The sequence below is a fragment of the Mus musculus genome, chromosome 8 (assembly GCF_000001635.26).
Source record: "Mus musculus strain C57BL/6J chromosome 8, GRCm38.p6 C57BL/6J".
Classification (NCBI taxonomy): Eukaryota; Metazoa; Chordata; class Mammalia; order Rodentia; family Muridae; genus Mus; species Mus musculus.
The window spans coordinates 37,148,698-37,159,906 of record NC_000074.6 but is presented as its reverse complement, the minus strand read 5'-3'; the positions used below and the strand labels follow the sequence as shown (position 1 = coordinate 37,159,906).

The 11,209-nt window shown below is 38.5% G+C and overlaps 1 pseudogene; it reads right to left on the bottom strand.

Moving 5' to 3' along the window:
• Nucleotides 1-4,050: 4,050 nt before the first annotated feature.
• On the bottom strand, nucleotides 4,051-10,279 carry Gm7319 (annotated as a pseudogene).
• Between the last annotated feature and the right edge of the window lie 930 nt (nucleotides 10,280-11,209).

Here is an 11,209-nt window from a genome sequence, read left to right as displayed (position 1 = left end):
CAATATTCCATAAAGAAAACAGCAATCAATAAACACTAGCTCTTATTTTTATTACCAGTTACATACATACTTGACCACGACCTTCGCTTTAGAAATAGTCTTTATACTTAAAATTATTGACTAGTATAGAACGTTTAGAATCAACTGAAAAATGAAATTCATACAAAAGCTGCAGGAGAGAAAACCTTTTGCGTCCTTGATTCGTTCTTACTGCAGGTGTTTTTGCTGCCCTCTGGCGGCTCGGACTGACAGCAGCCCCATCGCAAGGAGAAAAACAAGTGCTTCTATCATAACCTTTGAAAACATTTATCAAGCAGGCTTAAGTGACAATCAGAGGAGCTGTTAGAAATAAGTAATTACGTCTGTAAATTTGATTATGAGAAACTGCACAGCTCTGCCAGATAAAATGACAACTAAATTTTTATGCACTTAAAATTATTCATCTGGGAGATTTTCAAATAAGAATCAAGAGATTTTTCATAAAACTATGTAACTTTTTTTCTATTATTTAAGGCTTCCCTAGCTGAGTTTTGCAAAAGCACTAGAATTAAATCAGTGCCTTAACTGGCTGTTTCCTTATTCGTCAGGCTAAAGCTAGGGTCTGCTTTGGGGGTTGCTATGACAACCTTAATTTATAGTATCATTATCATCTTTGTTATGGTGTACAATCCAACATGAGAGTAATTCTCAATGTTCCTGTAATACTTTGAACTTAATTGTATTTTCCAGCAAACAGGGCATTTTACAGTATGTCAAATCCATCACGTCCAGTTATTTTAAACAAAAAAATAAGGAGAAAGTCCAGAACACTCTGGAATTCAGACTTGTGAACTGATTTTAAGTCACTGAAAGTGGCTTTAGGATAATATTAAAGCTGAGTAACAGGACAAACCCAATTTATTATTCGAAATATTTTCTCACTTAAGACGTATCACTCATGACATTTCTGATCATATCTTTTTGATATGCTGAAAACTACGATTGTTTTAATGGATAAAGTTGAATGTTACGTTTCAGTTGAGCTAGGACTATATTTCTGGGGTTTTTTTGTTGTTGTTGTTGTTGATTTTGTTTTTGTTTTTCCTCCCGTCAAGTCCAGTGTGTGTTGCTCACCCAGTCTTCTGGTGGGACCTGCTCTAGAATGATCACCTACAAACCTACAAAAGGCCACATGGTTTTGAAAATCCCTCCTCTGCCTCTCCCAGCTGCTATCAAATGCCAATAGCTCCTCTGCTAATGGTTGGATTAATTTCTACCCATGTTCCTTCCTCTATGCAGGATTCTATATGGCTAGAACCAATACAAGTCTAGTGCATACTGCCACAATCGCTGTAGGTGAAGATATTTTAATTGTTATAGCTTATATAAATAAGTGCCAAAAGTTAGGGGATATCGCTAAATTACCTATCTTAATGCACCTTTAAGATCTTCTTGGTGCATATAGAATGCATCTGGTCTTTTCTTACGGACAGTTTTCTGTAGACTGCATTGAAGGTGGCAGAGTTCACCATCAATGGCCCAGATCTCTCATATTCTAGACTGGCAACCTCCTCCCTTATATCTCTCTTCTTGAAACTTAATTATTGCTACTATAATGTCCATTGAAGTACATAATCATGAGCATGATAGAATTTGTGTACCTTTATACATTTATAAGAGATAAAATGATGAACAAAAATGAACACATAGCTGTTTTAAATTTATAAGATTAACTTCATGTTGTCCACAAAGTAGATTACTACAACTCATATATGCTATCATACTTGGGCAGATTTTTGCTTGTTTATTTTTAAACCATTAGTCTGGTGCAATGATCCTTATAGAGGTTCTAGTATTCCATTTTGTTTTCTCAACTGAAATTGCTGAGAAAGTAAGTTTCATGTTGAAATCTCAGCATCCTTCACAACGTGTTCGTAGATAGCATCTAAACTTCGCTGTTATCTTGTGCTTCTCATCATTTTCTTTTCCTACTTTGCGATTCATGAATGCCATGAGCTTTAGAACCTGATCAATGATGAATGAATTGAATGTTTCTTATGTATCTATAATCAATACAGTATTTCACTTCTTTCTGAATTAAATTATTGCAACATTTAGCTTATCATGTGTTATGACACACAAACACATACACACACAAGCATATATATACATATATATACACATATACACATATATATAAACATATAAACCTGTACATATAAGCATATGTAAACATATAAAGAAAACATATATAAACATATGTGTGTGTATATCTATAAACACAAATATATATATGGTGTGTACATGTGGTATGTACAGTATTTTTAATCTGTATAATATTTTAACAATTCACTCCTTTTCACGTCTGGCTCCATTTGAATCTGGGCTGGTCTGAGAGACTTGTCAGTAATCAGTAGATGGCAGTAGAAACTACAGTGCACTATCCTATGCTAAATTATACAACAAAGAAAGACACTGTTTTAACTTTGCTCGCTGGGACATTCAACCTGGCTCCATGATTCTCAAATGAAAAGACCTATGTAGAACTGCCATTCTGGGAAGACACCCAGTCAACTGGAAAAGGCACATGAGGGGGCTTTGACTGAAAGGCTGTGTTACTAAACCTACCCCATTTTACATCCTGTTTATCCAAACTGCTTTTGGGAATAGGCTGTCTTGGTTATGGAAGGTGTTAACTTTATCTAGGGTGCGATGATGGAAAATATAAAAATGTCCTGCTCAAGATTTACATCTATGTAACTAATAAGCGATCAACACACTTTCAACATGTCATGCTGGTAGAATTGAGCTCCTATAGATCTCAAAAATCAGCCTGTCACGGAACACTTCCAGGGGCCTTTAACAGCCTCTAGGGGAAAACTCAAGGAAGAATAGAAACAAAAGAACAATTTTAAGCTGACACTGAATATTGTACTTTGTGTAATGGTAAACTTGTACCTAGAAAACTTAGTAACTCCAGGAACACATTTTTGCTTGTGCTCTCTGGCATGCATTATTAATTTGGTAATTTGTACATCTTTGTGTTTACTAACTCAGCCAATAAAGAATCTTTAGGGAACTTGGAACCATTTTTTTTAAAGGTGAATCAGAAGAGATTAAAAAGAAGTGTCAAAACTATCTCACCTTCTGATTCCTGTCTAATAGGTGGCAGTTAAAGCTAGGGGCAGAGATACATAGGTTTCATTTTAGCCTTAATAAGAGTAGAATAGGGGAATATATAATGCATTTGTCCAAATTAAAAACAGTTCTCTGTGTGTGAATGTGTCATTGTGTGTTTGTGTGTGTGTGACCAAACGAGGTCAAAGGATAAACTATAAAAAGAATTACAAATTGTTGCTAGCCCATATAAAAGACACAATCTAGCTATTCCTTTGAATACTTTACTCATGTTTTATTTTAAGGGATGTTAATTACAGCATTTGAAGGGGAGGAGCTAATTCCACACAAAATGGAAGACTCTGTAATGTACCCATTAAACTGCTTAAAAAAAAAACTGTAGCTAAAGAAGAGTAAGTTTAGATCCCTAGTGCTGTCAGGGTGTGACCACAATCACCTGCCCAGCTCAGAGCTGGGGAACCCAGAAGCTATTTCATACTCTGATACATTAGCCAAAAAGAAATTAAAATGGAAGAGGAAGAAGGAGGGAGGGAGGGAGGGAGGGAGGGAGAGAGAGAGAGAGAGAGAGGGAGGGAAAGGAGGAGGATGAACCACACCTCAACACAAGGATGAAACTTGCCTCCCAGCAGATAGGATTGGGACAGGGTTCGATAATCAGGAAGTCACAATTTCATCTGGGGACTGGATACAGATTTACAAAGGTCCCACAGGTTCCCAGCTTCTACTTGCAGCCTAGCATCTCTAGAAAGGTTTCTTCCCAACCATGCCTACAGCTAAAAAGGACCCTTTCTGGAAGGAGGTTTCTGATGTATATCTGAAATGGTAAATACCTTAAAGCCGAGTCATTCTTAGCCTGGAGGTCTAATGTGGTATTTATCAATTTTCAAATCCTCAACATACAACATTAAAAGGTACACTAAATGCTTAAGTTAGCTATGCTGCAGAGTACTTTAAAATTAATACAATACTCATTTCTGCTTGAAATACCAGTCCTAAACCAAGTTTGTGGCCACTCGCATTGATAGTCTTGTCATCCAGTAGAGCTGACAGAGTCAGTATGATACCCGGTTTTAGGATCTGAGTGTACTCTAAACCAATCAGGCTGGAGTTGTTCACTTTGCCTGAAAAGCAGGCATCAGAGTCGACCTGATACATGACTGCTATTTCTTTCTTTCTCTTCCTTCCTTTCTTTCTTTCTTTCTTTCTTTCTTTCTTTCTTTCTTTCTTTCTTTCTTCCTTCCTTCCTTCCTTCCTTCCTTCCTTCCTTCCTTCCTTCCTTTTTGGTTTGTTTGTTTTTTGTTTTTTGAAACAGGGTTTCTCTGTGTAGCCCTGGCTGTCCTAGAACTCACTCTGTAGACCAGGCTGGCCTCGAACTCAGAAATCCGCCTGCCTCTGCCTCCCAAGTGCTGGAATTAAAGGCATGTGGCACCACTGCCTGGCTATTTCTAAAGCGAGTGTTAATGTTTTCCTGAGGTCCAGGCGAGATTGACAGCAGTCTCCAACTTCTGACTCACCTTCTGGTAAACAGTCACCAAATTCTGTCCCGTCGTTCACATTAGTATGAAGCTGGAATGCCTCCGTCTTATAGCCATCTGCAAAGTTGTTCTGGGTCACTGAGATCTTTGAGGTCTCAAAATTCATCTGGTAGCCAGCCAGCCAACCCTCATAAAGAAGTAACAGAGCGCCCCGGATTGAGGACTCCACGATATCAAAGTCCACATCCCAGCCCAGGTTAATGTGCTCCTTCTTATACCCTGTTTTGATTTTAGCATTTTTCCCCAGTGCTAGGCAGGGAAGATGAATCAAGGGTCAGCTTCAGTCTATGCACAAGCTGGTCTCTCACAGTGTTCTCGGTGCCCTGGTGTTGTCTGTCTATTCACTTCTCTGTAAATGTTAGCCCATACTCTCCATCTGTACTTGGTTTCCCGACTGCGGTTCACTTTGGTGGTCTCCGTGTTGGCAAAGCCTGAGCTGGTAAATTCCAATCCATTCTCAGACTTGGTTTTCAAATGAAGTTTTACTAAGCCAAAGCCCTTGGTGAAGACATCCCTGGAGGATTTGCCAAGATCAGCGAATGGGGAGGGGGGGTGCGGGGGGGCGCACAGCCATTTTCTCAGAAGTAGTGAGAGCAGGAGCAGCAGCAGCTATGGCAAGGGTTGCAGCTAGGAGGTTGGGAGCACATGAAGAGCTAATCTAGGTATTTTATTTCTAAGCTGTAAGCCTAGATTGGACAGGTTTAAGAGCTACTATAATTTACGCCCCAGCTATGTCCCTTGTAACTTGCTATTTCTCCTGGCCCGTGCTCACAGTCCATATCCTCTCATAGCTGATTCTTCCTCCTTTGTCCTCCTTTTTTCTCCGCATTATGTACCTGCAAGCCCCCACCCCCACCCCACCAGATAACTGAAAACCCGCCTACCTCTATCTACTGTCCAATCACAGGCTTTAACCTTTTATTGACCAAATTAACTTGGGAATGAAGATTGCATAGCATCATTTGGTATGTGTGCAGATCTCCTGGTCCCTGAGGATATCCTCATTGGAGGCAACCAGATCTTAGATGCCATTATTCACCATTTGAATATATCGGAGCAGCACATCAATTCATCCACCAAATGTGTTCTCTTTTAGCGGCAGGTGTTCTTATCACTGAGCCACCTCTCTGGCACCTTTCTTTAAACAGAAAAAAATAATTGACTCACATTTGACAGTTGACCCAGGGTTTCCAAACATCCAAACTGGAGAAAATGGGTATTCTGCCTTTATTTTAGTTAAGTCCAAAATTCTAAAAATGTAAGAGCAAAATAAAATTGTCCTCCCTAAAAAGATTTGTAGATCCTGGTCAGTTATAATTTAAAAATACCTTTATTCTGTCTAAATTTTTTATCATTCTACTATCCACTGTCATGTAAACCTTGCTCCCTTGCTCTCGATGTTAGACAGAACCATGGAAGGCCCTCAGCTATCCCTAACTGATGAGGTAAATCTATCCCAGCTTAAAAGAACATAATGTAACAAACTTCCCAAAGAACGTATTTGATGCAGCAGTTTAAAATGAACCACAGCTTAATCCCTATTTATGAAAATTCAGCAGTTTTTAGATCCTATAGCAGAAGAGACACTGAGTAGCCTAGTGTTTGTCAGTTCTTAAAGCTCTAAGACTGCACGAAGACCTGCAAAAATATGTAAATATACTAAATACATGGTGCTTGATTGTCTGCCACCTTATGTGAAAGAAACTGAGAAACTTAAAAAGAGTGTTGGTGAACCATGTGTGAAGAATGAGTGAGAAATCTTATATTCTTAAATCTTTATATTCTTTAAATAGGAATATAAAATGAAAATTTATTTTATAAAGCACTAGTAATTTTTCCATAGGTTTCAAAACAGATGTTACAATGTTATCTATTTCTAAAACCTACTAATATATTTAAATATATATATATATTCACATCTATATATGTGTGTGTTTGTTCCAGAAATATCAATTTATGATTTTAACATGGTAGTAATTATCCTTTTATTGTATATTTTATATCAGTAGAAGAAATGTTTTAATATTTCCTAGAGACATTATTGCCTCTTTCCTTGTGTAATTATTTATAAGAATAATTCTGTGACGTGATGAGCATTATCTCAGAAGCTCTTAATAAATTCCATTTCTATGAAAATGGCTACAGAGGATTCTTTTATTTTTATAGCTAAGATTAAGCTGATCTACTTGATCTGCTGGGCACCGCTGTGGATGCACTTCACAGAGCTTTCAATACCCAGAAGCTGCAGTGTCAAAATGAACTGTCAGGAGACATGTGGACCACACAAACCATAGCATCCATCTCAAAATTCTACTTGGATGCTGTAAAATGCTTCGAGGCCTCCCCTTCCCACGCTTCTCTGTATTTAAGTCACTGCCATCAACGGCATATGATAACAGTGCTGAGTATGTTGAACTTCACTTATGTACAGTATTTCCAAATCAGATGTTGATTCCAGAAATGCTTTGGGCTGAATGGATTTAATGTTTCACTTGGGCATCAATGAAGTGACAAGTCAGTGGACAACTGTGAAAGCATTCTCTAGCTACATGACAATGCTGAAGGCTTAAGATTATTACTCCATACTTGGGCATTGTGGAACAGTCGCTAATACCATTAATCACAAAGAGTTATGAATACCTGTTTCATGATACTATTACTAATTATTATAGATGACACTAACTGGCTGTCTCTGGGCTGAAGACACTGTTTTGGCTGCTATATGTACTTCAATTTATAAACTGAAATTATTACTAGATCTGTTTTTAAATCTAACATAAAATCAATCATTCATTAAATAAACACTATCCAAAATCACTTTGAGTTTGCACAGTAGCATGTGTGTGTGTGTGTGTGTGTCTGTGTGTGTGTGTGTGTGTCTGTGTGTGTGTTGACACAGGAATTCTAAATGATCTGGAGTTCTGGTTTCCAGCAAATAGGCTAGGTGGTCTGGCTAAGGACCCTCAGTGATCTGGCTATCTCTGGTTCCCCAAAACTGACATGAATGCTACAAGAAGATGCTTTTTTACATAGATCCTGGGAATCAAAATTAGCTCTTCATGTGTGAAAGCTAAGCACAGCACTGCCTAGGCAATCTCCACAGCCACTGGAGTGCTTTTTACAGTTGTAGAAGTGATTACATTTTTATGTATACTGTTCTTTCAATTTATTTCTGCTTCTTTCGTTTATGTTTCCTGAACACACCCCATGCTTGTGGTGTTATCAGTCTTCTTGTATAAAGTGAGTTCTCGAGGCATCTTCAATAACACACACATATTGTACCTATCTGAGGCGGCGGTACTGTGTTCTTCTGAAGCTCCGCATAGGCCCCACCAGAAGTGAAACCTTATGAAGGCACATAAAATTCATTATCTATAGAAACATACAACCTGCCTTTGGTGGGAATGACCCGAAGTACCTCATGTTCCCAATATCAAAAAGCCTGAAAATAACTTTACCAAGTTTTCAACAAGTTATCAATTATCCCCCTTAAAAGTTATGAGTTGAAAGTGTGAGGCCAAACTGGGACACTACTGGGAGATGGTGGAACTTAGGAGGTGGAACCTAATGGAAGGAAGCTGGGTTATTGGAGATAATTCCTTAAAGAAACAGGATCTCGACAACTCCCCATCTCTCTGTACCTGAATTACTCTGACCCATGAGTACCGTCAGCAGTGATGTTCTCTCTGTTCACAGACACAAGGAATGGGACTAAGGTGCTATGATCTGAAATAATGATTCCTTCGCAAAACAAGTTTTCTTGGTCATTTTGTCACAGAGTCCTTTGTTACCTAATTGATTTTACGTAGTGCATTTCCCTCCCACTATAAGGTATTAAGTGGAGTAGCCCATAAACTCTAAACAAATGAGTTTATGCATAGAAAATGTTCTCCAACATATTATACAGATGATACCATTATCATCAATATTAACTAATTTCCATAATTGCTTTATTCATTATTAATTTCTTTGATGTTAATATAGGTATGGATTTTTCTGGAGGGCAGCGGCAACAGATAGTGCCCAAATGAAAATATTGACTTCTGAAGAAAAAAAAAAAAACCAGCTACATATTTAATAAAATAATGTATTATTTAATAGCTAACTCAAAATGATCCCTTTAATGTAAGAAGACAAAGAGGAGAGAGAGAGAGAGAGAGAGAGAGAGAGAGAGAGAGAATGTACAACCAGCCATTGTTAATCTCTGCTCAGTCTCTTAAACTTAAATATTGGAAAAGTTTTTCAGTCAAGTGGTGTTACCCAGTATGTGGCTACAGAAATTCTTCCTTCTTGTTTCATGCCCTGCCCTCCCTTAGATGCAAACTATATCTGCACACGTGCCTCATCCCCTGCAGACACGTGTACGTAGCATATAAAATCAACAGATTTGCTTGTTCTCATCATTAAGCAAAGTTTAAAACAGCAGAACTCATACGCACCTCTTCTGCATATAGAAGAATATTTACAGCTTAAGGTTTATCAGAATCAATCTACTGAAAAGGCTATAAAATTAAAACTACAAGATAAATGTTCTGGCAAGAAAAAAAAGTAGAAATTTTTAAAAATTCCTGGACTGCAATTTCAGAAAACAGTGAGGCTGCTATTTCACCAACTGTGATGATATTCATGTTATGAATCCAACCAGAGTCAGCTCTGAAACAGTCCATCTTGACTATCTAGTTCACTGAAATCACTTATGCAATAGAATTCTGTGCATGCCTAGGAGGGTGTTTCCACAGAAAGTGAACAGAAGGGAGGGTGGGGGACATCTCCCCAGAGTGTGGGAAAACCTATTCTACTGGCTGAGGGTATGGACTAAACACACAGCAGGAAATGAGTGGGTGTCTGCTTTCATGTTTCTGCTCCTTCCACCCTGCCTTCTCTGCTGCTCTGGAAGATCCCCGGAAACTCAGAGTAAAATAATCCCAGTCTTCCTTACATTGCTTTTCCTGTATACTCTGTTATAGCAATAAGAAAAACAGCTAATACACCCTCCAATTTTCACCTACCCTGTAACTTTTATATTCCATGAAGACTACAAGTCCAAGACAGTATTGTGTCTTGAAATCAAAAGTAGAAGATATTTCTTTCAGACTCGTGTGGCTCATACAATGGTCATTTTCCACCTTTTACAATAGTGTATAATCTTTAAAATGACTTCTTTTATCGTCAGTGGTGGTGGATTGTCGTCGTCGTCGTCATTCTCATCATCTTGTCATCGTCATCAGTAATTTCCATAGCCAGCTTAGCGGCAGTATCCATTCTGAGACTTTGTATCGTTTTCACTGACTACTTTCAACTGTACCCTACTGGGTCACCTTCTCATGTTATTATCCACTAAGTACTGTTGTCCAGGTGTCTCTGTACCGGCAATTTGGCCTTTTGCCTTTCTGACTACAATTTCCATGCTGATCACAAGTCTTAACTGATTGCATTTTTAAAAACTTATGTTAGTTCTTATCATTTTCCTACTTTTTTGTGCTTGGCAACCCTGCCTATCTTTGCATCCTATCTGATACAGCAAAATCCACACCACATCCTACAAAGCTCCCTCCGGATACTTTTTTCAACATACTTACCTTCTCTGCTCTGTCACTCCATTGCACAAAGGCCAACTCTGCTCTCATGTAACTGACTGTCTACTTTAACATCGAAAGAGCAAATGAGAAAAAAAAAAAAAACTACTCCCACAAAAAAATTTGTGCCACCAGCCTCCACGAGGGAATAGTTTCCAGCAAATCTTCATACTTGAAATCTCCTCACCCTAAGCTTCATCTTGTCTCCTTCAACATCATATTTCAGTCTTAATTTAAGCTTCAAACTGTGCAAGCAACACAAGCATAGCATGAATTGCTACAACATATGCACTAACCCCTTTTCTCTGTGTTGATTTCTGCCTGCCTATGCTTTTGTAAAAGAAGAATTTACCTTCCAGCCCCTGATTCACATCCTGCCCTTGTGACACGGCCATCCTTCAGTGACCCTTCTCATCTGTCAGCCACCGCTTCCATCTCAAATGGCTACTGACTATGAAGATTTCAATCACTCAGCTATGACTCCAACTGGAAACCCATCGAAACAGATTTTCTCTGCTCTCCTTATCTCTGTCCTGATTTTGTAAAAGTCTCTAAAGTGATCTCTGCATACATGTTTGCAGAGATCTTTCACTGGCCCTGCCTTCTGACTCTTTCTCCTTTGATGCTCCTCAGTGATATCATGGAGGCATGGGGCCAGTTTGCACAATTGAAAGCAGTAAGCCAGATGCATCTCTTTCCCAGTCCTGGTGTAAGTGCCATCGGTAGCTCAAACTAAGTAATGGTGGAAAGCCTTAGTCTATAGTGATTGATAAATGCTGCAAACCTACAAAGCAATTTTGTTTTAATTTTCTGCTGTTCATCATCATCATTTCTTATCATTCTTTATATCACTCTCTAAAAAGCAAACAAACAAACAAACAAAAACAACAACAAATCATTTGATAGTCTCCAAAATTCAAGCACTACCCAGTGTACTAATACCACAAATCCTGAAGCTCACCCCATGAAACAAGATGCCCC